The 27,232-nt window shown below is 35.8% G+C and overlaps 1 pseudogene; it reads right to left on the reverse strand.

The window, feature by feature from the left end:
* Positions 1–22,828: 22,828 nt before the first annotated feature.
* Positions 22,829–23,493, reverse strand: LOC101595218 (annotated as a pseudogene).
* Between the last annotated feature and the right edge of the window lie 3,739 nt (positions 23,494–27,232).

The raw sequence follows: 27,232 nt of genomic DNA on the forward strand, positions 1-27,232 counted from the left end.
TCCTTATTTGAGAAAGATAGAAAGAAAGAGAGAGGCATTATGAGCACGTCAGGACTTCTTGCTACTTCAAATTCATTTCACATGCATGCACCACATTGTGCTTCTGACTTTATGTGGATATTGGAGAATTGGACCTGTGTAGACAGTCTATGCAGTGAAGCACTTTTAATCGCTGAGCTATCTCCTGAGCCCTTAGAAAGCTTTTGTGTAAGAAATTAAGTATTAATCTAGCAAAGAGTAGCTTTGGGAATGGAAATAGGAAACACTTTACCAACTTTATATCTTATAAAGCATTAATATCTAGAATATATAAAACTCAAAAAAGTTAAGCATAAGAAATCAAATACTCTAATCATAAATGGACTATGAAACTGAACAGAGAGTTCTCAAAAGAACAAACAGAAGGGCTGAATAGATTGCTTAGTGGTTAAACACCTGTGAAGCCTAAGGACCCCGGTTCAAGGCTGGATTCCCAGTACCCACATATACCAGATTCACAAGGTGGCACATGCATCTGGAGTTCATTTGTAGTGGCTGGAGGCCCTGGTGTGCCCATTCTCTGTCTCTCTTTCTCTGCTTCATTCTCCGTCTGTCACTCTCAAATAAGTAAATAAAAATAAAATTAAAAAAGAGCAAACACAAAAAAATCTAATAAATATTTTAAAAAGTCATTCTGGGAAATGTGAGTAAAAACTCCTTTAAGATTTCATCTCACCTCAGTCAGAATGACTATAGTTAAGAAAATAAATGACAGGGCTAGATGGATTGTTCAGCTATTAAGGCACTTGCCTATAAAGCCTGCCAACCAGAGTTCAATTCCCTAAGAGCCACATAAATCCATATGCATATACTGGTGCATGCATCTGGAGTGCCTTTGCAGTGGCTAGATTCCCTGCCATGTCCATACTCACACTCTACCCATCTCTCTGTATTTCTCTGCTTGTAAATAAATAAAATAAATTTTAAAAAGGATGATATATAATTTAAAAATTGAAAAAAAATGAAAATAAGTGCTGATGAGGATATTGAGGAAGAGTAACGCTTATTCACTGTTGATAGGAGTATAACATGATATAGTCACGATGTAAATTAGCATGGAGGTTTTCCAGAATGCTTATAGCATAATTGCCATATGACCCAGCCATACCACTCCTGGCCCTATATCCTAAGGAGTCTACACTCTGCCTCAAATATATTCCTATCCATATTTATTGCTGCTGTATTTACAAAGATAAGGAAATAAAATCAGCCTAGATGCCCATCATTGGATGAATGGATCATGAATATGTGGTCCACAATGTACTACTATTAAGTTATAAAAATGAAATTATGAAATTTATGTGAACATGAATGGAACTGGAAACAATTATAAAATGAAAGGAAGTAGCCCAGAACAATAAAGATAAATTTCATATGTTCACTCTCATATGAGAACTTAGTTTTGGATTTTTAGACTTCTGATTTTATATTGTACAAATTGTCTATAAAGGACAAGAAGCAAGAAAGGAGTCAAGAGAAGTACCAAGAAAATATGACACCTAGATGAATAGAGATCTGGGGGAGGAGTAGTAGAACATAAGTAATATGAAAGTAGAAGGAGGAATACTAGGTGAAAAACTAAACAGGGATAGGGGTTGAGAATAAGGAGGGTAATCAGGAGGTGTGGGGCAAGGAAAACTAAAACTAAGCAAGTATGAAAACATCCTATAGAAGGGTACTTTATATTTCAACTAAAATAAGATGGCTAAATTAAAAGAAGCTTAATGGTATGGAGAGATGGCGTAGCTTGATTCTCCATGACCTAAGTCAATCAGACACAAAAGGTGGTGTATGTGTCTGGAATTGGTTTTTAGTGGCTAGAAGCCCTGGCCCTGGCACGCCCTTTCCCTCCCTCCCTCCCTCTCTCTCTCTCTCTCTCTCTCTCTCTCTCTCTCTGCCTGCCTTTTCCTCTCTCAAATAAATAAAAAAGAAGCTTAAATGGAGATACTGTCCATGGGAGGATGATTCTGCTCCAAGAATTCATAGATCTTTAAACCAAAATCCTAGTGCTGTGTGTGGGACTTTTCTCCCCAAGCAACTGTGCAGCGTTCATAGTCTTGGAAGGTGTTACCCAGCTACTTGGGGAGAAAAGTCATCAATGATCTCACTCAGCTATGGACCCTGTATGTGTCAACCTAGTCAAAAGCTCATGACTGGGAAAGTTGTGGGCCATAGGAGGGGTAGCTAATATTAATGGTATACCACACGGATAGGTAGTAAAACTGCCTAGCAGATACTTATCTTCATATCCATACATTAGTGATGCTTTTCCTTTTGGTCAGGTTAATATAGAGGAACATAAATGGTGAAAGTGCTGAGAATAAGTGAGTATGGTGTACTCAGCTCTAAACAGGGCATTTATAGCAGCCATCCAAGGCTTAGAGAACATCATGAAAGAGGGAGTAGAAAGAATATTATGAGTCAGAGCATGGATTGAGTGCTGTGGAATGCTATCATCTTAACACAACTTGCTCTCACAGCCACTCCACTCAAGAACTCACATTAACACTCCTTCCGGGATGGCCAAGGAGCCCACAAAAAATCTTCTCCCAGGAGAACTATTAGCATCTAGTAGTTGCTTCAGAACATGGAGTCGTGTTATTCTGTGGTATAGCCATTGGAAAATATGTCCATAATCCAGTAAATGACGCTTTATCCATGCTTTTACAAGCATCCTTGATTTGACTCAGTGAGCCACACAACAAAAGACATGGAAGTAAGAAGAGGATTTGTTAGGAAGAAGGGATCAGTGGGAATGAGTTGATAAGAAAAGATATTAGGGATGACTATGATCTAATTATACTATACACATGCATAAATATCTCAAAGATTAATAAAATGGATATTTTAAGTACAAAAGTTCATATGGAAGACATATTTAGTAAAAAGTGGAAACCACTAGTGAGAGAAGAGAGAAAATATTACTAATTATTAATTACTGCTTAGAAAAATCATTTATAACACCAATATCACAGTTCAAAAGCAAAACAAAACCAAAAAATGAATAAAAATAGAAGGATAAAAGGATCAGTAACTATAAAATTTCAAATCCAAAAGCTAATTTAAAGGATCTCTAGCTGGTTTATCTCCCTTCTTCAATACTACAATGTTCTCAGAAGCTATGGGCCAGGTAGATGGACTAGCTACAAAAGAACTTTGCTTACAAATACTGGGAATGAGAACACATTCAAAATTTATAAGTGTGTACAAACATGTGCAAGTACATGGTGGCCATAGGACAACCTCATGTATCGGTCCTCAGACACCATTCATTTTCTCTGAGAAATACTATCTCTCTAGCCTGGTTCTCACCAAGTAGTCTATCTGGCTGGTCAGTGAGTCCAAGGGATTCACCAGTGGAGAGCAGAGAGAAGCAGACCTCTCTCTCTCTCTCTCTCTCTCTCTCTCTCTCTCTCTCTCTCTCTTCCTCTCTCCCTCTCTCTCTCTCTCTCACACACACACCACAAGAATGAGACAACAATATGATGTTTATTTGGGGGAGTTAAGTTTTTTTGTTGTTGTTCCACATGAATTTTAGAGTTATTTTGTTTGTTTGGTTTTTTTCTTCCTAAAACTTTTTGTGATTTTTATAAGAATTATTTTGATTCTGTTTACAATTTTAGGTACTAGAACTACTTTCTTCATCTGTTATTCAGACACATCATTATTAGTGTAAATAAATGCAAATCATTGCTTTTGACTTTATGCAAGGTTTTTGTTACGTATCTGAGTGCCCTCATGATCATCCTAGCTTCATCTGCAGATTGGAACAGAGTTTTGTACGCCTTCTTTCTCTCTTCCAATGTTTTCCCTAATCAGTACAAAAATTATTATTGGAGTAATTAATGTTTTCTACACATAGGAACATGCTACCAACAAATGGAAATAACTTTACTTCCTTTATTCAACCTGTGTGCTTTTATTTCTTGTATGATTCAACTGCTCCTTTCTTGTTGACTCAGTAATAATGTGTTTCTAAGGTTTTATTCATTAATTCTAGGCTGCTCAATTTGTTGATCCATAATTGCTCTAATCCATTAATTTTTTTTTTCATAGTGGGGATTAAACCTGGGGTCTTGTGAATTATAGGCAAATGCTTTGCAGTTGAGTTTTATCCCTAAGTGTATTATTACCTTTTGAATTTTCAAGACTGGTTTGACTAACTTACCTATGTTAGACTTAAGCTCACTCTGTATTACAGACAGACCTTCAACTTGCAATCTTCCTGCCAGGTTCCTGAGTAGCTGAGTCTGCTCTCCTGGGCTTGGCTCTTTATGACCACTTGTATTTCTGAGGCACTCATTGTAAGTGTTCCTCTTTAAAAATAAAACTATCTTATTTATTTAAAAGAGGTAGAGGCAGATAGAGACAGACAGGGAGAGAGACAGAGAGAAAGAGAAAGAGCGAATGGGCATGGCAGGACCTCTAACATCTGCCAACAAACTCCAGACACATGCACCACCTTATGCATCTGCCTTAAGGGATTCCTGGAGAATCAAACCTGGCTCCTTTGACTTTACAGGCAAGTGGCTTAATTGCTAAGCCATTTCCTCAGTCCAACTATTCCTCTTTCATTTCTGCTTTTATTTACTTGAGTTTAATCTCAGTTTTGGTGAGTATAAAATTTGTCTATTTGATTTCTTTCAAATAACTCTGTATTTCCTATGAGATTAATTTTTTTTTTCTGTTCTATACTTTTCCCTTCTGCTAAGTTTGAACCACATGTTTCTTTTTTTCTTTTTGTTCCTTTACTTATTTTCTTTTATCAAAAATATAGTTTGTGTGGACACATCATGAGTTAGTACCATATTTTCCCTTCTCCTTTCTCCCATTCTGCTGGGGGTCCTCGTCAGTGGGCTTGTAGGTTTTCCCCATGGGGTTGTGTGTTATTCATTGTGGGAGCAGCAGTCAGTAATTGGGCAAGCAGGGGCGAGGGCAGGGAGAATGTATGACATCCCAACCTGTGGCTCTTACAATCTTTCTGCCCCCTCTTCCTCAAAATTCGCTCAACCTTTGTGGGTGTGTTTTAAGTCTATTTCGATGATGAGTTCTTAGGAGCCTCTGGATTTCTACTTTGGTGTTTTGAGTATCCACAGCGTCTGTCTCCTTCACCCTGGCACTGATTGTCAGGCTCTCCATGGAAGCAACACTCTTGCTGTTCTTCCCAATTTCTCTGTGGTTTCACCTAGGCCTTGGCTGGAATGTGACCCATAGTTTATATCCTCAGGTCTTGCTACCATCTGAAAAAGATATAAAAGATTCCCCAACAGAGTGAAGTCAGCATGGATTGAATAGGATAAGTATTATTAATGTAGAGAGATTTTGATAGCTGTAACCCCTATTTTAGCCAAAGACTAGTGGAAGCTTGACATTGGAGATCATAATCTTTGTATCCATAGGATTCTGACCTGGTTTCCAGCACCACATATGGATTCCTTTCCACTGAATGGCCTTCGTATCCAATCAGGAAGCCATTGGTTACCCATCATTTTTCTTTATGTTGTTATAATGTAATAAAGGACTTTGTAATATCTTTTGTTTTCAGTTAGGGAGTGATTATATATATGGTTTTGCTGCATCCCATAAGTTTGATATGTTGAGTTTTGGAATTTAGTTAACTGAAGTTTTTTTTTTTTTTTTTTTCTTCTTCTTCTTCTTTTTATTTTTTGGTTTTTCGAGGTAGGATCCAACTCTAGTTTAGGCTCTCCTGGAATTCACTATGGCGTCTCAGGGTGGCCTCTAACTCATGGCAATCCTCCTAACTCTGCCTCCTGAGTGCTGGGATTAAAGGCGTGCACCATCGCATCTGGCTCAAGATTTTTTTTAACTTTTTTTGTTTATTTTATTAATTTATTTGAGAGTGACAGAGAGAGAAAGAGGCAGAGAGAGAGAGAGAGAAAGAAATGGGCACACCAGGGCTTCCAGCCACTGCAAACGAACTCCAGAAGCGTGTGCCCCCTTTTGCATCTGGCTAACGTGGGTCCTGGGGAATCCAGCCTTGAACGGGGGTCCTTAGGCTTCACAGGAAAGCACTTAACCGCCCTAAAGATATATATATATGTATATTTAATTTCATTCCTGATTTCTTATTTTGAGCTCATGGTTGCTTTGGTATGTATTATTTGCTTTCCATCTACTTATGTCTTGCAAGGATATTTTTTTTTCTGTGTTTGATCTCTGTTTCATGACATTGTGTGGTCAGATAAAAATACTTGATATGATTTCAATCTTCTTATAGTTGTCTTTGTTTTCAGCTAAAATTTGGTTAATCTAGGAAAATGTTCAGTGTGTGCTTTAGAAAAATGTATTTTAAGGTAGGTAGAAAATAGACAAAGTAATGGAGTACATGTGACCAGAAAGCTGAAGGAACAGGGACTAAATTCAAGAAGGAAGGGAACTAGTTGGGCAGTGTGAGGTGGGGACTGTAGGAGGAGAAGGTGAGAACAAATATGGCACATGAATGAAGATATCACAATGAGATCCACTACTTGTATAGTAACATAAGGTAGTTTTAAAAAAGATATTGATGGGGCTAGAGGGATGGCTTAGCAGGTAAGGTATTTGCCCAGAAAGCCAAAGGTCCTAGGTTCGATTCCCCAGGACTCACATTAGCCAGATGCACAAGGTGGCTCATGCATCTGGACTTCATTTGCAGTGGCTGGAGGCCCTGGTGTGCCTATTCTCTCTCTCTCTCTCTCTCTCTCTCTCTCTCTCTCTCTCTCTCTCTCTGTCCTTCTTTCTCTGTCAAATGAATAAAATAAAAGATATTGGGCAAACATTTCTGTAGATCCCTAGAAAAAAATTCTACATTCCCTATTCACTAAAGCCGGGGCAGAATCTGTGGCCAATGTCTTCATTCTGGTTCACATCAACAGACAACATAATCTGACGGATAGTGCCGCAAATATTAATAATTATTACTAATTGTTGCAACTTCCTAGTAATATAAGGGATAAGAATATCTCTTGCCTCCAAGCTTAAGCAACACAGAAAGACAGAGCTTGGACAACTCCCAGAGATCGAGGATTGCCATACCATCCCCTTCAGGTCATAACTGCCAATGTTCAATAACAACATATGCAGAAGCTCTTACCCTAAGAGACTGCAGGCTTAGAATTATGCATGGTGAGAACAAGTGAAGATGAACAGAAACTGTGTGGAGTCCTTCATAGGTTTCAAAAACCCATTCTTTTCCTGCCTATTGGATCCCTGATGTATATGAGGCAGAACCCTGATGCCAATTTTGCAGTGCAAAAGGAAGCAGACACATGCCTTCCAGGGAGAAACATATAGCTAAGTATTTAAACACAGTCTTTATGCAGTAAGGCAGGAGGCTGCTTATGATGTAATTATTTACATGCCAATTCAAAATTTTCTGAGGTCCAGATAAAATGACAAATTCTGAACTGTCTGTTCCTAGACATAGGTCAGTTAAGATGCCAGCATTCATGGAAGATGCATGAAATTGGGGACATATGTATAGTTTGCAACCATCAATTTTTGGTGAGAAGTTGGAGGTAGGAATATATTTCAAACATTTTTTAGGGAGACAATAAAGTATCTAAGTATCATTTTTGGCATCATAGTGTTCATGGGTATTTTTACATTGTGAATTACAGGCCTATAACAGCACAAATTTGTATGGGTGCCCAGGTCACAGATTCCCTTGGGGGCTGTCCATTTGCTGCAAACAAATTCTACTCTAGTCATATTAGTCTTACAGGAGACTTAGATATAAACTACCTGACCTCTTTTTTCACAACCACCACAATGACTGGGTTAATGATTGTGTACCTTGGCACAGGCCTCACTCAGGGATTAGTCCAGAGCATAAGTATATTGTTCAGTATTTTTTCACTGAGAATTTCACAATTATAAATCAAAGAAAGAATTTGGTTACATCATTACACATTAAGTGTCTAAGCCAGATGTTAATATTGAGCAAAGTTAAACCCTAAAGTTATTACTTATCTGAATGAATAAATGCCATATAATGAATAGAAAGACTGAAAAAGTCAGAATACTGACAGAATATCTGTTCTTTGTCACATTCAGCATTCTTCTAGCTAATTAAGATGCAATTACTCATTTTGAACCCAGAACAACAGCCAAGTAATTCTAAATCATTTGAAAGAAAAAGTTCCATGTCAGTTATATACACATTAGCCAAAGCAGTTGAATAATTTTTAAAGTTTGATTTTTATTTGATTTATGTTGCATACAGACAGCCAGGGGTTTTGAAACCTAAAAATGTTTTTGAATTTATATTTATATAAGTTTACCTTTCCTACTCAATATGTGGATATGTCCACAATTTCTTCACAGAAAAATGTTTGTAATTTATAGAATTTTCTGAATCAAATCAAATTTATTCCTTAAAGTGCTGAAAAATTCATTTAACATAATGTTCATTTTTTTAAAAAATGTATTTATTTGTTTGAGAGAGAGAAAGAGGCAGACACAGAGAGAGAGAGAGAGTGAGTATGGGCAGACCAGTGCTTTCTGCCACTGCAAATGAATTGCAGGTACATGTGCACCATAGAGCATCTGGCTTTACATGGGTACTGGGGAATAGAACTCGGGTTCTTAGGGTTTGTAGCCAAGTGTCTTAACCACTGAGTAATCTGTCTAGCCCCATAATGTTCATTTTTAATAGTGAATTCTGAAGATAAGGATCCCAATAATAGTGACATAGATGAAACATGACAATCATTATTTTCCTTTTAAAAACTGATTTACTGCCACTAATATACTATTTACATTAATAACAAAATCTAAATATTCCGGAGATATGGTAATTAGAGAAGGTGGCTGGTGGTAAATCATCAGCAATAGCTGTCAATGACATAAAAAATGGGGCATATTTTTCAGAACTCTTTTGATTTTAACAAAATGACATTGAAATTCTTTCTTCAATTCAATTCTTTTCCACACCATTATCTTACTGAGCTGCAAAAAGAAATAGAGAAAGAAAATTGGCAAGAATAGAGAGAGAAAATCTGGGTCTGATAGTGCAGATCTATAATCCAGCTAGCTGTGAGGCAGAGACAAGAAGAGCTCAAGTTCAATGAACTTCTTGCTGAAAAAAATTGGATTCAAGGCCAATTTAGGCAATTTAGTGAGATTATATCACAAAGCAAAAAGTAAAATATTGTGCTAATCTAATTTAATAATTGAATACCTACTTAGCTGTATGTGAAGACCTGGGCTCAATCCCCATTACTCAAAACAAAACAAAACAAAATAGTCATTTTGGAATATTTTATTAGACATAAATTGTTGAAGTGTATATTGTCACATTAGATATCATTTCATATATAAAGTATTTGAAGAAATAAGAAATTAAAATTATGTGGAATTATTGTATAATGATATCATGTATTTACTGTAACATCAGCTCTTATTCTTGGGTATCCAAGTAATGGCAATGGCCATGGGTTACAGACTATCATGTAATCTAAAACAATGTTAGCATACCACACAAACACTTGAATGAGGAGGTTCTTTGACTGAGGAATTACCTCTCCTCAGGGAGCTATTGGCAGTTACTGCTCGCCAGAAGAAGAGATACAAATTACTAAAATCAGATATGAAATAGTATCAGTACCATTCAACCCATAAACATTAAAAGTATAATCAAGGAATATTATAAACTCTATGTCCATAATATTGTAGACTTGTGACATATAACAATTCCATGAAAGAAAAAAAATAAGAGTTCTTCTCTAAGGAGTAATATATAATTGGAATAACATATAGAAATTAAAGTGAATCCATAAGTATTAATTTTCCCAAAAAATGTCCTAATTTCACAGTTCATTTCCATCAAATACTTAGAGAAAGAAAGAATACCAATACTACTTAATCTTCAGAAACCAGAACCATTATGAGTTCAGCAATACACTCATAGCAAAACCAAGGATATTATAAGATTACATATCAATATCTTTCATTAAGTCTAATAAAAATTTCTTTAAAATATTAGAAAATAAAACCCAAAACCTTGCAAAAATGGTTATATGGCAAGACTATGTACAATTTTCAATGATACAACAAAATAAGAACAAGAAATGAAATATATATCATCTGTGAAGGAAGAAATAAAAGTATTTATTCAAAGATGACATGATTTTTATATGAAAAACATCCTTAAAATATCAGAAAACAAAATATAATACTTTGGAAGTAATAAACAAATGTAGTGAGGCTGGTAGTATACAAAAGTTTCTTTTTATACAATAGGAATGAAAGAATATAATTTATGTTATAAATCCAGTAACATTTATACTAGAACCAAAATTAAGTAATTCAAAGAATCAAATAAACTAAAATAAATTAGATAATTTTATGATATCTATTTGAGGATATTTGTATTTTTGTCTACTAAAACAGTAAAAAAGGGCTGGAGAGATGGCTTAGCGGTTAGGTGCTTGCCTGTGAAGCCTAAGGGCCCTGGTTCAAGGCTGGTTTCCCCAGGACCCAGTTAGCCAGATGCACAAGGGGGTGCATGCATCTGGAGTTCATTTGCAGTGGCTGGAAGCCCTGGCACACCCATTGTCTGTCTCTCTCTCTCTCTACCTGCCTCTTTCTCTCTCTGTCTGTAGCTCTCAAATAAATAAATACAAATGAACAAAAAAAAATTATAAAAATGCAGCAAAAAATATCTAAAGAAATTGAATTGTAGTCAATGTTCATGAATAGGATGAATATGCACTGCTCAAATTTCAAGCCTTTACTATTTGATCTGTGATGCATCATCATTCAAAATTCTAGGCAACTTGTCTGAGCACATTGGCAAACTAATTTTTAATATATATGCAAGAAATATCCAACTCAGCACTGAACTAGATAGAATAACATCCATAGGCAGGTGTTACCCATATTTGAAAATGGAGAAATTTTGATAGGATAGTGATTGGGACTTCTTAATATCTGAATAAATAAAATTACTACAAACAACAACAGATGAATATTGACATAAATCACATACCTTTCACATACATGTACCAAAATATGTCAACATGGAACGTTGACATAAATATATCTTCCATAAAATCAATATGTTAATATGCTCAAAATAACTTGCAGGAGAGAGAGAGAAGAAGAACAACAACAACAACAAAAACAAGAGGTTGAAGAGAGGGAGGAGAGTAGAGGAGAGGAGAAAAGGAGAGGAGACAAGAGAGAAGAGACAACAGAGAAGGAAAGAGAGAATGGGTGCATACCACAGCCTCTTACAGCTGAAAACAAACTCTATGAGCCTTTTTTTTTTTTTTGCATCCTATCTTTTTGTGGCTTGTTGGGGAATTGAGCCTAGGTCTGCAGGTTTGCCAGCAAGCTGAGCCCTATCCCTAGCCCAAATGTAAAATTTCTAAAACACTCTGTAGAACAAAATCTAGGATATTCTGGTGTTTGGTTTGGATACAATGCCGGTAGCATGATCCTTAATATATAAATGATAAGTTGGTTTACATTATATAAAAACAAACTTCTATAAAAGACATTCAGAAAGAATAAAGATGAGTCACTGACTGGAATAGTTATCCAACACAGAGTGAATATTAAAAACTAAAAGAATAAACACAATAGAACAAATTGATTGAAATATATATTATTGTCAAAATTGAATGCTAAAGGCATTGAACATGAGGGAATGCACAAACATACACACATGCGCGTGTGCACGCGTACACACACACACACATATGTATATGTATGTATGTATATATATACATTTCTATAAATGGACATAAATGAATTATCCAGAATGAATCTGGAATAACAGTATATGTAAAACAAGAAAGCTACATTAAAGGAACTCCACAGTCCTGGAAACATGAAAGTAGAACTTGAGCATTTCAAAGGCAAAGAAGGAATCTTTCAAGGACCTGACAGTTAAAAGCCTTTAGTGAAATTTGTCATAGAAAGGGTGTTAGGTAGAATCATAGGTCTTGGATGGATGGTAGTTGTATAGTTATGCTGAATGTCAATATTATAGTTTTATTTAGAATTGTATAAGGAACATTATTTCACATTCCTTTGTAACTTATTTTATTTGACTCTCACATAAGATTTAAATTTACTTTTCACATTTCACAGTGAATTAATTGAGCTGCATTGACTTGTTTAGTGTCTTATACCAGGGAAAGAAGTAGTTGTCAAATATAAAGTATATAGACTTCTGACAAAGTGATGTTTTCCCCATTGGGGGACATTGCTTCTCAGAAAGATGTCATGTGAAAGTGACATTTCTTTGTTATCAATATCTATATTCATATCTCTAGTAATTACACATTTACAAAACTCTATAATGGAAGATAATCATTCTGGCTAAATCCTAACACAAATTCTTCATCTAAAAGTTCAATGGAAGCCAAAGAGAAAACCCTATTAAGGTCAATTATGCTACATTTTTTGACATGGTGATAACTGTATTATCAACTATAACTCTAATTTGAGTGTCTAATTTCACTAAGAGTTAATGAGTTGTGGTTAATCAATTACAATCTAATAATTGTATAATTGGGAAACCAGAAGAAAAATGTATAATCATTGTCATAAGCCACACTTCAAAATAATTTGGCTTACAAGAAACTTATTAACTTGTGTATGTATTTACCATTCTCAATGCTTTTAACTATTAAATATACTTATTTTATTTTTATTTATATATTTGATAGATATACAGGGGTAGATATAACGAATGGGCATGCCATGACCTTCAGCCACTGCTAAAAACCTCCAGATGCATGCACTACTTGTGCATCTGGCTTATGTGTATCTGGGGGAATTGAACTGGGGACTTTTGACTTTGCAGGAAAGTACCTTAACCACTAAGCCATTTATCCAACCCTGCTTTTAACTATTAATAGTGGCTTACCTGAATGTATTCTGTTTACTATCACAATATAGTAAACAATACAATACCATGTTGAAGAATCTTGGAAGCCTGGCTCCTAATTAGGAAATTCCCTAAGGTAATTAATTACTAATAAGCAACTTTGTTTCTTGTACTAGTACTAGTTTTGCAGTGATTTTTAATTATGATTGCTAATGAAAACAGCAGTTATAATCCCTTACCTGATAAAAGCTAGAATACTTTTGAGAAAGGAAGGAATAAACAATGTTATTAAGTTTGTGAGAATTCTAAACTCAACTCTAACATCATCATGTTAAATAGCAATATAAGCTCTTAATTTTGAAGCAACTCATTGTATCACATTAATCAATTGATGAACACTTTTCTAGAAATCTTTTACCTAAAGCTAATTAATGTTTCTGGATGTCAATAAATAAATGTGGCATTATTTTGTCTCAGAAAAGAATAGAAATTTCCTACATTCAGGCTGAAAGGTTACATGAAACAGAAATATACACATGCATAATAGCACATTACTTCCATTGAGGTCCAGTTTTTATGAGAACTACTGTGCTAAAATTTTCAAAAGGTTAAAGCTAAAATTTAGTTCAAAATGAGGCTACAAAATTTCAAACATAAAATTTAAGAAACCATTGCTTGCGTCTAGTTATGAAAAGAATTGGTACTTTAAGCAGTTATATTAGAGTCTTGGGCTCTATAATAAGTCAAAGTAGAGAGGTTTATAAATTATATGGTGACCCTGATGTAACATCCCTCCAGAAATGGTGTTGCTTCATAAACCTTTTGGTCCTAAAGAAATGAAAGGTAAAAGGAAAAGGTTTGCCAGTAGTAAATTAATTTACATGTCAAGTCCAATGTACACAGATTACACTGATTTGTTAAACTACATTATTTCAGATGTTTTGGATTTTAGAATGTGCTTTCAGTAGAGTGATGAACTGATATGGTGGCACATGTAGTCAGACAATAGAGCAATCCCATTAACACAACACCATGAGTGTGCCGTGGACATTTGCCACTAACATCTTTTAAAGAGTACGTTGCATTTAATTTACAAAAATATCAAGTTAAGAGATACACTCAGGCTCTGAATATGATTTTTTACTTGTGTTGTATGAAAGTAGAATAACTTTGATGACTGAAACAATCACGTAAAAGGCAATATGCTTGCAAGTCATCATATCTAAGTTTTCCAAATCTATTTCATTTTTTGGTAAATTGATGGAGTCTTGGCAATAGCATGATGAACCTTGCATATCACAGGTGGTATATTATTGGGGGACCAATAAAATGACTGTGTGTGGTTTGAATATAGGTCCTAAGGGCTGTTGTTTTCCACTGTGATCCTCATTATTGAAAATTAATGAAGAGGGGTGGACACTTAATCGAATTATGCTGTTTAAAGACTTGGACTTTGGGAAATGATTAGAGTTAGATAAAATCATCAGAGTAGAACTTTGAAATAGGTGTTGATTTTATATTGGCAGCTGTACAAGGAAAGAAAAAGAGAGAGAGAAAGCAGAAGAAAAAGAATCACATATATGTTCCTTGCGTTGTCATGTGTTCATGTGATGCCCAGCACTGACTGGGACACTGAAGAATTCCATCACCCCATGTAAGTCCTTAAATCTCTAGACCAATGATATAACTAAAGACAATTTTCTTCAAAAGTACCTAGTTTCTTGTATTTTGCTATATTGACAAAAAAATGATATACCTACAGTCACAGTATTTTCTATAACCACACCCTTTGCAATGTGACTTTTTTAAGCTCCTTTACTTAAGTGAGTCAATTTATCCATTTGGTCAGTTACTCTGATCAATAAATAGTTAGGTAAATGCAAATGGTGAATAACCCACTTTATTAAAAAATGATTTGTTATACTTGATGTCTGAAATATATTAATATACTTTGTGGCCCTGTTTTACTGGGTGCATGATTTCTTCAAAAAGCTGGGTGATAACAGTTTTCATGTTCAGAGGAAGTTAGCTCAAATATGATATTGCAAATACCTTTTTAGTCCTGATCAGGACCTGGTGAATGACAATTTTAAAGCCAGCAAAGATGACTGTCCAATAGCATAGATCTACAATAAGATAGAAGAACCACTAATATGAGTCTACCCCAGAATACCAACCTGCAGAATAGTATGCTACCTATGTTTCCATAGACTACTGAGCCATGCCATAGTTCAATACATATTTATAAGTATTCATATTTCCTCTATGGAGTATTAATCTATGATACTGGTGATCAGGGTCATTAACTCTGATTTTGGAGTTAATCTGAAATATACAAGAATATTGCTTAAGTTGAAAACATTTCTTGAGTTCAGACACTTACATTTAAACATGACTGATATCATTTCAACCAAAGCACATATATGCTAGAACATTTATTTTCCAGTTACCTATTTCTATTGATGGTTTTGTAATGAATTACTATAAGTCTCTATATGTAAAATAAAATTAGCTAGCCACTCTTAATTTTCTACATTCTTTCTCAAACTCTAAAAGTTGACAACTGGTTATGAAAAGGCCTTTACTCAAAAGTATAAATAATTATGTGGAGCATCATAAAGTAATAAATAATTGAAATCTAACTAAGCCAAGGAAGCATATGCCTCCATGGAGCTTTACAGCAGCAACCACTTAATATGAAAATATTCATTTCCTCTCTGTTGACCATAAATTAAAGAAGAAATAAAAAATCTACATTTGATTTTTATTTCTAGAGTTTCATGATCCACAAAAATATTTAGAAAGGGTTTGAATTGTCCTGCAAAGAAATTTCCAAAGATTCAGAGTTAATGCACTTTAGTTATTGGGAATAGGGGGAATGTCTGAAATACAATTATATTTCTAATTATTATTTGGTTCTGCCTATCTAAGGTAGCTATTTTTTGAGAGCAAGCATTTTTGTGAAGCAGAGGAATAGTTTCTTTTTATTCTCATATGCTAAAAAATGCTATACTTTCATTTCAAAACAACTGATACTAAATCACTAATCTTTATTTTACATGACCAACAAGTTGCACCTCTGCTCAGAGATATAATGGAGCCATATGTAATGCCAAGTTTACTTCATGAAAGATCTCTACACTTAATAAATGATTGAGGGTAATAGTGTTAATAATTACTTATTCATTCATACAATAGCAACATAGTGATAAATTAATACATGTTTTATTACTATAAAATATAGAATTATGTAACAGCTTGAATAAAATGGGATATTGCTTCTCATGTATGGCACCCAATCTAGTAACATGGACTTCTTAAAATCTTGGCTATGTTAGCACCACTTTATTGTATTTAGAGATAAATAATATGCTCCATCGATACATTTTATTATGGCCTCACTTTTACCAGTGCAGTTTAAATGCTAGACAGCAAGGATTCCCAGAGGATTACTGTAATGAGATATGGTGAAAATAAATAGAATTATCAGCCTGAGATATCTAGACCAGACTGTACTATATTAAATATTATTCTGAGTTAAAAAAAAAGAACAAAAAACATTTGGGATCCTGTGTCAAGCACTATCTTGTTGGTTTTCACACCATCAACTTAATGACCTCTATTATACTTTGAAGGTAAAATACCACCCATAGGCTCACATGTTTGAATATCTGGTCCCCTTCTTGTGGTGCTATTCCAGAATATTGCAGAGTATTGTAGAATATGTAGAAGATAGAACTTTGTTTTAAGAAGTGGGTCACTAGGAATGGCCCACTTCTTATTCACCGTCTGCTCCCTTTGCTGTAATATGACCAGCTCTACTCCCATTTTGCCCTACCATGATTTACCTCATGTGAGGGATTCCATCCTCTGCAACTGTAAGTAAAAATAAACAATTTCATTCCCAAGGTTACTCTGATCAGGTACTTGGTCTCATCAATGAGAAAGTAACTGATTCAGCAACTCTGTAAGATATGCTGCACATGTGGAAACTAGGGTCTAAAGAATTAGGTGTTCACTAGTTTTAGCTATTTATCTACCCTATAACACAATCTTATATAAATCTTTCTTTTAGGGCTGGAGAGATGGCTTAGCGGTTAAGCGCTTGCCTGTGAAGCCTAAGGACCCCGGTTCGAGGCTCGGTTCCCCAGGTCCCACGTTAGCTAGATGCATAAGGGGGCGTACGCATCTGGAGTTCGTTTGCAGAGGCTGGAGGCCCTGGCGTGCCCATTCTCTCTCTCTCCCTCTATCTGTCTTTCTCTCTGTGTCTGTTGCTCTCAAATAAATAAATAAAAATTTAAAAAAATCTTTCTTTTAACTTAAAAAGAATATTTTTTGGAGGAAGGAAACATCTCAATAAAAATAAACATAAGTTTATGCTAATAATTTTCAATCTAGAAAATAAATTGGACCAAACCAAACAATACATGCTACAAAAATTACAAATGTGACTTTTCTATATAGACACTTGTGAAAAATATGCTATTATTTCTATATCTAAAATCCATATACCACTCTGTTGCATTTTTCACCATTAAGTGACTTGTGAAGCAAAGTAAAAAGTTAGGTCAACATTGACATCTGCCTGCAGAACAATAATTTTGAGAAATTATAATGCCTTTTCAGAAAATGCATCAAAACGTAGAAAATATTGATAGTTCTGATGGATAAAATTATAGCATACTGACCAAAATATAAAAGTCTTTCCTGGAATTCTATTGACAAAAAGTTCATTCATTGTTCTGTTATAAAATGTCATTGGAAAGTGCAATGATCATTGGGCATTGTGACTCACATCAATAGCTCTAGGACTTGGGAATATGAGGCAGGTAGATTGGTATGAGTTCAAGACCAGACTTGTCAATATAGAAAGTTCAGGACAACCGAGGCTACAAAGTGAGATACTGTTTCAAAACAAAACAAAACAAAACAAAACAAAAAAAAAAAAAAAAGGAACAGGACTTCCAGTTAAGATGGCAGCTTAGGAACCACGTCAAAGCAGCCTAGGAGGGAAAAAGACCAAAACAACTCAGCAAAATACACACTTTTACTAAAAAGTGAGGTGTATAAGAAATTAAAAGGGAAGCAGAGAACTAGGAGAGATCCAGGGCATCCAGACCCTACACAGGCAGGCCTAAGCGGCCCCAACAGCAGAAGCTTTGGCTCTGACAGCAAACGGCAACAGCAGCGGAAGTGGCAGCTCCTGCTCCAGCTCTGGCATTGGCAGTGCCAGCTCTGGCAGCAGCAGCACCAGCACCAGAGGCAGCAGCAGCTCCAGCTCCAGCAGCAGCAGCAGCAGCACTGGTGGTGGCAGCTACAGAAGAGATGGATCCAACAGCAGCACGGCTACAGCAGCAGCAAATCCAGCAGTGGCAGCTCCAGCAGTGGCGGTTCCAGGACTGTGGGACTACAGCTGCCAGGCTCAGCTTGCACCACAGAAAATGCCAGTGCCCACCTCCAGAAAACAGAACAGCAGTCCAGCGATCCAGCCAGCCTACTTGAACCCACAGGGAACCAAAGAAGGACACATAACTGAGACCAAAATCATCCATAAAGGTAACTGGGATTACCAGGGTAGGGTCTCACTTGGTCACAAGCTGATGTGGAACCCTCAACAGATCAGAAATCTTAACCTCTTTGTTGACAGAATATCTGGTTGTTATAATACATACTCTTGCATAAATACTCGTTGCTGTTTTTCATTGAATGTGTACATTGTTTAGTTATATTTTAGAATCTATCTGCATTTGGTTCCACTCAGCCTACTTGAATAGCAGGCTAACCCAACCCCTAAGAACACCCTCATAGATACTCTGAGAGTCTTAAGAGCCACACCTAACACCTTAAGCTGCTACCTTGAAGATATATAACATCAGATAAATTAATACAGCTAAGAATACCCAGCTAGCTAGAAAATCCAAACATTAACTTAATCCAAGATGCAAATATATATATATATATATTATAACACAAGAAACACTAAAAAGCAAGACAATATAAATCCACCAAAAGTATTAATGAAATCAGAAATGACCTGCAGTGAGAATGAGTTAGAAGAAATGATTGAGAAAGATTTCAAAAGAATGATTTTAAATATGTTCAAAGAAGTCAAAGAATAAATCAAAAGAATCAAAGAGGAAATTAAAGGAATCAAAGAAGACACAGGACACCAATTTAATAAAATAAAGAAGGCAATACAAGACATAAATAAGGAAAAAGAAATAATAAAGTAAAACTAGTCAGAATTACTAGCAATGAAGAACACAGTTAATGAAATAAAAAACTGTAGAAAATCTCACCAGTAGGATGGATGAGGGAGAGGACAGAATATCTAAGCGAGAAGACCAGGTGGCAGACCTAATGCAGTCCAACAAAGAGAAAGACAAACTTATAGAAAAGTATGAATGGGAACTTAAGATATTCAGGACACTATGAAAAGATCAAACATAAGAATTCATGGCATAGTAGAAGGAAAAGAACTTCATTCCAAAGGCATAGTAGGCATTTTCAACAAAATCACAGAAGAAAACTTCCCCCAAATTGGGAAAGAGGTGCCAGTGCAGATACAGGAAGCTTATAGGACCCCAGCCACACAAAACCTGGAAAAAACCTCTCCTGGCCATATTATAATCAAACTACCAAAAACACAATCCAAAGAAAAAATATTGAAAGCAGTTAGAGAGAAAAAATCAAGTTACCTACAAAGGCAAGCCCATCAGGATTATAGCAGATTACTCAACACAAACTTTAAAAGCCAGAATGGTTTGGGGTGATGTACTCCAAGTTCTGAAAGATAACAACTGTCAACCAAGGTTACTTTATCCTGCAAAGCTATCCATTCAAGTAGACGGAGAAATAAGGACATTCCATGACAAAAGCAGGTTAAAGGAGTATCTGAAGACAAAACCAGCTCTACAGAAAATACTTGAAAGAATCCTCCCTGCTGAAGAGAAGGAAAAGCACACATATAAGGAGCCTGGAAAAAAACAAGCAATACTCAAACACTAGTTAACACAAGAGAGCAAAGGTAGAACAGGAACTACAAAAAAAAAAAAAAAAAGGCAAACATAAATACACACCTTTCAATAATATCTCTTAATATCAACGGCCTCAATGCCCCAACCAAAAGACGTAGGTTTGTAGACTGAGTTAAAAAGCAGGATCCTACAATTTGTTGGCCCCAGGAAACTCACCTTTCTACAAAGGATGAACATTATCTTAGGGTGAAAGGTTGGAAGATGGTGTTTCAAGCAAATGGGTCTAGAAAACAAGTTGCTATCCTAATATTTGACAAGGTAGACTTCAGTCCAACGTTAGTCAAGAAAGATAAGGAAGTTCGCTTTATATTTATTAAGGACACACTCCAACAGGAGGGCATTACAGTCCAAAACATGTATGCACCTAACATGGGTGCTCCAAAATTCATTAAACAAACACTTAGAAATAAGGTCACAGATAACACCAAACACAATGGTAGTGGGGGACTTCAACACCCCACTTTCCTCAATTGACAGGTCATCTCAGGAAAAAAAAAAAAAAAAAACAGAGAGGTATCTGGACTAAATGAGATCATAGAAAGAATTGACCTAACAGATATACACAGGCCATTTCATCCAAATGTTGCAGAATATACATTCTTTTCAGCAGCACATGAAACATTCTCTAAAATAAACCATATATTAGGACACAAAGCAAATCTTAACAAATGCAGGAAAATTGAAATAATTCTTTGCATTCTATCTGACCACAATGAAATCAAACTACAAATCAATACCAAGAAAAGCTATAGATCATACACAAAATCTTGGAAACTAAACACTGCATTACTAAATAATGAATGGGTCAATGAATAAATCAAGAAGGAAATCAAAAATTCACCAGAGTCAATCGATAATGAGAACATAACATACCAAAATCTCTGGGACAAAATGAAGGCAGTTCTAAGATGTAAATTTATAGCTTTAAGTGCCTATATTAAGAAATTAGAAAGGTCGCAAGTAAATGACCTAATGCTTCATCTTAAAGCCTTGGAAAAAAGAGGAACAAGACAAACCAAAAATCAGTAGACAGGAAGAAATAATAAAGATTAGGTCTGAAATTAATGAAATAGAAACAAAAAAAAAAAATCCAAAGAATCAATGAAACAAAGAGTTGGTTCTTTGAAAGGATAAACTATATTGATAAACCCTTAGCAAATCTGACCAAAAGAAAGAGAAGAGAGACACAAACTAATAAAATTAAAGATGAAAAAGGTAACGTCACAATAGACACCAGAGAAATTGAAAAAATCATAGAGACATACTATAAAAACATATATTCCACTAAGTATCAAAATCTGAAAGAAATGGATAATTTCCTTGATTCATATGACCTACCTAAATTAAATCAAGATGAAATTAATAACATAAATAGACCTATACCAAGTATGGAGATCTGAGCAGATATCAAAAATCTCCCAAATAAAAAAAGTCCAGGCCTAGATGGATTCACTGCTGAATTTTACCAGACCTTCAGGAAGAACTAACACAATTGCTTCTTAAGCTTTTCCATAAAATAGAAGAAGAAATCCTACCAAATTCCTTCTACAAAGCCAGCATCACCCTGATACATGACCAGGCAAAGACAGAACCAAAAAAATAAAATTACAGACCAATCTCCATCATGAACATAGATGACAAAATTCTCAGCAAAATATTGGCAAGCATAATACAGGAATATATCAGAAAGATCATTCATGTGGATCAAGTACCAGAGATGCAGGGATGGTTCAACATAAGCAAATCAATAAATGTAATACATCAATCATATAAATGGACTGAAGGAGAAAAATCACATGATCATCTCATTAGATGCAGAAAAAGTATTTCACAAAGTCCAGCATCCCTTCATGATAAAAGTCATACAGAGATTAGGAATAGAATGGGGAAAACCTGGAAGCTTTTCCACTAAAATCAGGAACAAGACAAGGGTGTCCACTGTCCCCACTTTTATTTAATATAGTACTGGAAGTTTTAGCCATAGCAATAAGGCAAGAGAAGCACATAAAAGGGGTACAAATTGGAAAGGAAGAGAACAAGTTATCATTATTTGCAAATGACATGATTCTATACATAAAGGACCCTAAAGACTCTACTAGCAAACTGTTAGAGCTGATAAACACCTGCAGCCACGTAGTATGACACAAAGTAAATACACAGAAATCAGTAGCAATCCTATATGCTAACAACAAACAGACAGAGAATGAAATCAGAGGATCACTCCAATTCACAATTTTATCAAAGAAAATAAAGTACCTTTGAATAAACCTAACCACAGAAGTAAAGGATCTCTACAATTAAAACTATAAAACACTCAAGAGAGAAATTGCAGAGGACACTAGGAAATGGAAAAACATTCCTTGTTCCTGGATAGGAAGAATCAATATTGTGAAAATGACAATCTTACCAAAAGCAATCTACACATTTAATGCAATCCCCATCAAAATTGCAATGGCATTCTTCAAGGAAATAGAAAAAAACAAACCAAAAATTCATTTGGAATCACAAAATCCTCGAATGTGTAAAATAATACTGAACAACAAAAATGAGGCTGGTGGTATCACTATACCTGATTTTAACCTATACTATAGAGCCATAGTAATGAAAACTGCATGGTACTGGCACAAAAGTAGACATGTAGATCAGTGGAACATAATAGAGGACCCAGATGCAAGTCCAAGTAGCTACAGCCACCTGAGTTGAGTATCTTTTTTTCCCCCACAGGCAGATTTAATTTTATTAGTAAAAGTCAAAAGTAGGAAAAGTTTCATTGGCTAACTTTGAATGGTGTGCTTTAAAAAATGTCTCTATTAATACATAAACAAGGTACAAACCCCAAGCATTTGTGTTTGCTTCCAACCATGAGTCTTCCATCAATAGTTGGTAAAAACAACAGGGTATCAAATAAAACCTAGGAAAACTCGGTCAGTTCTTCCCATCTGTCTGGCTCATTTTTTCTGGTCACATTGAATTTGATTACCAGATAGTTGAGGACAACGTGCCGGTCAAATACAGACTTGCACTGTTCCAGCGCTGCTGAGCATACTCGACCTTGTTCAGGACGTTGGCCTGACTGCGGGAGCAGGCCAGCACATCATAGGCATTTGCAAAAAGCTGGTGATTCCCGACATTGTCATTGCTCTGTATCAACTGTGAGTGTCCAAAGAGGAGCCTCTTCAGTATGAGTTTGACTAGGGTGAGATACACCATGTACAGAAGTAGGAGACCCAAAATAGACAGATAAATGATGATGGTAACCTTGATCCTGACGGAGCTTCTATCTTCATATATGCATTCGCAGCGCAAGCGGTATGCTTCTACGGCAGGCCCCACACCAGCCTGGGTTCCACAACGTGCAGGCAGTCACAATATTTTTGAGAGATGTTTTATTTTTTTTTTATTATAAATATGCCCAGGATTTTCTTTATAGCAAGGACAGATACATTTGCATCTGACATCCTCAAAATTCTTGGTGGCCTCAGTCAGCAGCATCAGCAGCAGCACGGAGAGCGCCAGGCTTGGCAGGCTGCAGCCCAAGCCCAGAAGACCTAGGCTGCTGAGCCATGAGCTCACCATGACAGGAGCCCAGCCGTCCTCGCCGGCCACAGAGCCTCAGACCTGCTCTCCAGTCAGGCTCTTCCACCCTCCCACAATTCCACCTCCACTGTTGAGTATCTTTACTGGTGATTTCTCTCTCTCCCATTGAACTGCATGCAGAATGGCTTCTTCCAGCTTTCCGTCACCTGGTCTACATGGAGGACGTTATCAGCTCAGTTACGGCAGGATTTCTCAGTGTCATTGCAGCCCAAGTTTGTGGAGTTTTCAGCAATATGGTCTTGCCATCTATTCCTGGTGGGAAACCAAGGGCCTTGTCAATGGCGTTTAATATTTTGGGGGCATCAGGGACCTCCATGGCCAACAACTCACTGGAGGTATCCCATCCCTGGCACTGAAAATTTTCTAGCAACAATCTATGGCTCCTGAATGTTCCATTGTCCAAAAAAGTAGGTTGCCATATGATTTATTTATATCCTCTTGGATTTTGATTAGTCCTTCCTCCAACTTTCCTTTACTGAATCTCTTCCCCTCACTTGGGCCTTTTCACCCACATTAAACTATTCTTCTACTTACACATATACAATACCATCCTATTAAGTACCCCCCTCCCTTCCTTTCTCTTCCCTTTATATCTCTTCCCACTCACACAGAAGTCCAATCATCTGTAGCTAGAATCCACATATGAGAGAGACCATGCGATGCTTGGCTTTCTGGGACTGGGTTACCTCACTTTGTATAATCCTTTTAAGTTCCATCCATTTTCCTGCAAATTTCATAACTTTATTTTGCTTTACCATTGAGTAGAACTCCATTGTATAAATGTACCATATCTTTCAAGGCGGGTTCATTTTCCCAGCTATTGTAAATTGAGCAGTGATAAACATGGTAGAGTAAGTATCTCTAAGGTAATGAGATGAGTCCTTAGGATATATGCCTAGGAGTGCTATAGCTGTATCATATGGTAGATCTATTTTTAGCTTTCTTCAGAACCTCCACACTGATTTCCACAATGGCTGGACCAGATTGCATTCCCACCAACAGTGTAGAAGGGTTCCTCTTTTTCCACATCCGCACCAGCATTTATAATCATTTGTTTTCATGATGATAGCCAATCTGACAGGAGTGAGATGGATATTCAACATAGTTTTCATCTGCATTTCCCTGATGACTAGGGATGTAGATCATTTTTATAGATGCTTATACACCATCTGTATTTCTTCTTTTGATAACTATTTAGTTACATAGCCTATTTTTTAATTTGCTTGTTTGATTTCTTATTATTTAATTTTTGAGTTCTTTGTATATCCTAGATATTAATCCTCTATAAGATGTATAGCTGGCAAAGATTTTTTTCCCATTTTGTAGGTTGCCTCTTTTGTTCTTTGCTGTACAAAGTCTTTGTAATTTTATGAGGTCCCAGTGGTTAATCTGTGGTTTTATTGCCTGAAAAATTAGGATTATATTCAGAAAGTCTTTTCCAAGAACAATATGTTGAAGGGCTTCCCCTACTTTTTCCTCTACCACTTTCAGCATTTCTGGTCTGATGCTAAGGTATTTAATCCATTTTGACTTAATTCTTGTGCATGGAGAGAGGGAAGAATCTATTTTCATCCTTCTACAGATACATATCCAGTTTTCCCAGCACCATTTCCTGAGAAGGCTGTCTTTTCTCCAACGAGTACTTTTGGCCTTTTTATTGAACATCAGGAGGATTTACATCTGGGTCCTGTATTCTGTTCCATTGATCTACATATCTGCTTTTGTGCCAGTACCATGCTGTTTTTGTTACTATGGCTCTGTAGTATAGGTTAAAATCAGGTATAGTGATACCACAAGCCTTATTTTGTTGCTCAGTATTGCTTTGGATATTAGAGATTATTTGTGATTCAAAATGAATTTTTGGATTGTTTTTTCTATTGCTCTGAAGAATGCCATTGCAATTTTGATGGGGATTGCATTAAATGTGCAGATTGTTTTTGGTAAGATTGCCATTTCACAATATTGATTCTTCCTATCCAGGAACAAGGGATGTTTTTCCATTTTATAGTATCTTCCACAATTTCTTAATTCAGTGTTTTTAAGTTTTCATTGTAGAGATCCTTCATTTCCTTCGTTATGTTTATTCCAAGGTACTTTATTTATTTGTTTTTTGATGCAATTGTGAATGGGAGCAATTCTCTGATTTCATCCTCTGTGTGTTTGTTCTTAGCATGTAGGAAGGCTACTGATTTCTGTGTATTTATTTTGTATCCTGCTACATGGCTATAGGTGTTTATCAGCTTTAATAAAAAAATACAAAAAAAAATAAAGAATCCTACCAAACTCTTTTTATGAAGCCAGCACCATCCTGATACCAAAACCAGGCAAAGAAAATTATAGACCAATCTCCCTCATGAACACAGATACAAAAATTCCCAACAAAATATTACTAAATGGGGAAAATCTGGAAGCTTTTCCACTAAAATCAGGAACAAGACAAGGATACACTGTCTCCACTATTTTTGTCCTTCAGTCCATTTCTATAACGTATTACATGTATTGATTTGCATATGTTGAACCATCCCTGCAGCTCTGGGATAAAGCCTACTTGGTTGGGGGTGAATGATCTTTCTGACACATTCCTGGAATGGTGTTAGCTCTTCCCTGAAGGTCTGGTAAAATTCAGCAGTGAATCCATCTGGGCCTGGATTTTTTTTTATTTGGGAGATTTTTGATAACTGATTGGATCTCTTCTTGTTATAGGTCTATTTAAGTGATTAAACTTATCTTGACTAATTTGGATAAGACATATAAACCAAGGAAGTCATCCATTTCTTTCATATTTTCATATTTAGTGGAGTATACATTTTTATACTATGTACCTATGATTTTTTAAATTTCTCTGGTCTGTTGTGATGTTGCCTTTTACATCTCTAATTTTATTAATTTGTGTCTCTTCTCTCTTTCTTTTGGTCAGATTGCTAAGGGTTTATCAATCTTGTTTATCCTTTCAAAAACCAAGTCTTTGTTACATTGATTCTTTGGATTGTTTTCTTCATTTCTATTTCATTAATTTATGCCCCAATCTTTATTATTTCTTCCCATCTACTGATATTTGGTTTGTCTTGTTCTTCTTTCTCCAAGGCTTTAACATGAAGCATTAGGTCGTTTACTTGAGACCTTTCTAATTTCTTAATATAGACAATTAAAATTATAAAGTTCTTCTTAGTACTTCCTTCATTGTGTCCCAAAGGTTTTGGTATGTTGCGTTCTCATTATCACTTGACTCAATGAATTATTTGATTTCCTCCTTAATTTTTTCATTAAGCCATTCATCATTTAGTAGTGTATTGTTTAGTTTTCATGATTTTGTGTATGCTCTACAAGTTTTCTTGCTATTGATTTGTAGTTTGATTCCATTGTTGTCGGATAGAATGCAAGGTATTATTTCAATTTTCCTGCATTTGTTAAGATTTGCTTTGTGTCCTAATATATGGTCTATTTTAGAGAATGTTCCATGTGCTGCTGAAAAGAATGTATATTCTGCAGTATTTGGATGAAATGCCCTGTATATATCTGTTAAGTCCATTTCTTCTATAACCTCATTTAATCTAGATATCTCTCTGTTTATTTTTTTTCGGGATGGCTTGTCAGTTGACGGAAGTGGGGTGTTGAAGTCACCCACTACAACTGTGTTTGGTGTTATCTGTGACTTTAATTCTAATAGCATTTGTTTGATGAAGTTGGGAGCCCCCATGTTAGGTGCCTATATGCTTAG

The sequence above is a fragment of the Jaculus jaculus genome, chromosome X, assembly GCF_020740685.1.
Source record: "Jaculus jaculus isolate mJacJac1 chromosome X, mJacJac1.mat.Y.cur, whole genome shotgun sequence".
Lineage (NCBI taxonomy): Eukaryota > Metazoa > Chordata > Mammalia > Rodentia > Dipodidae > Jaculus > Jaculus jaculus.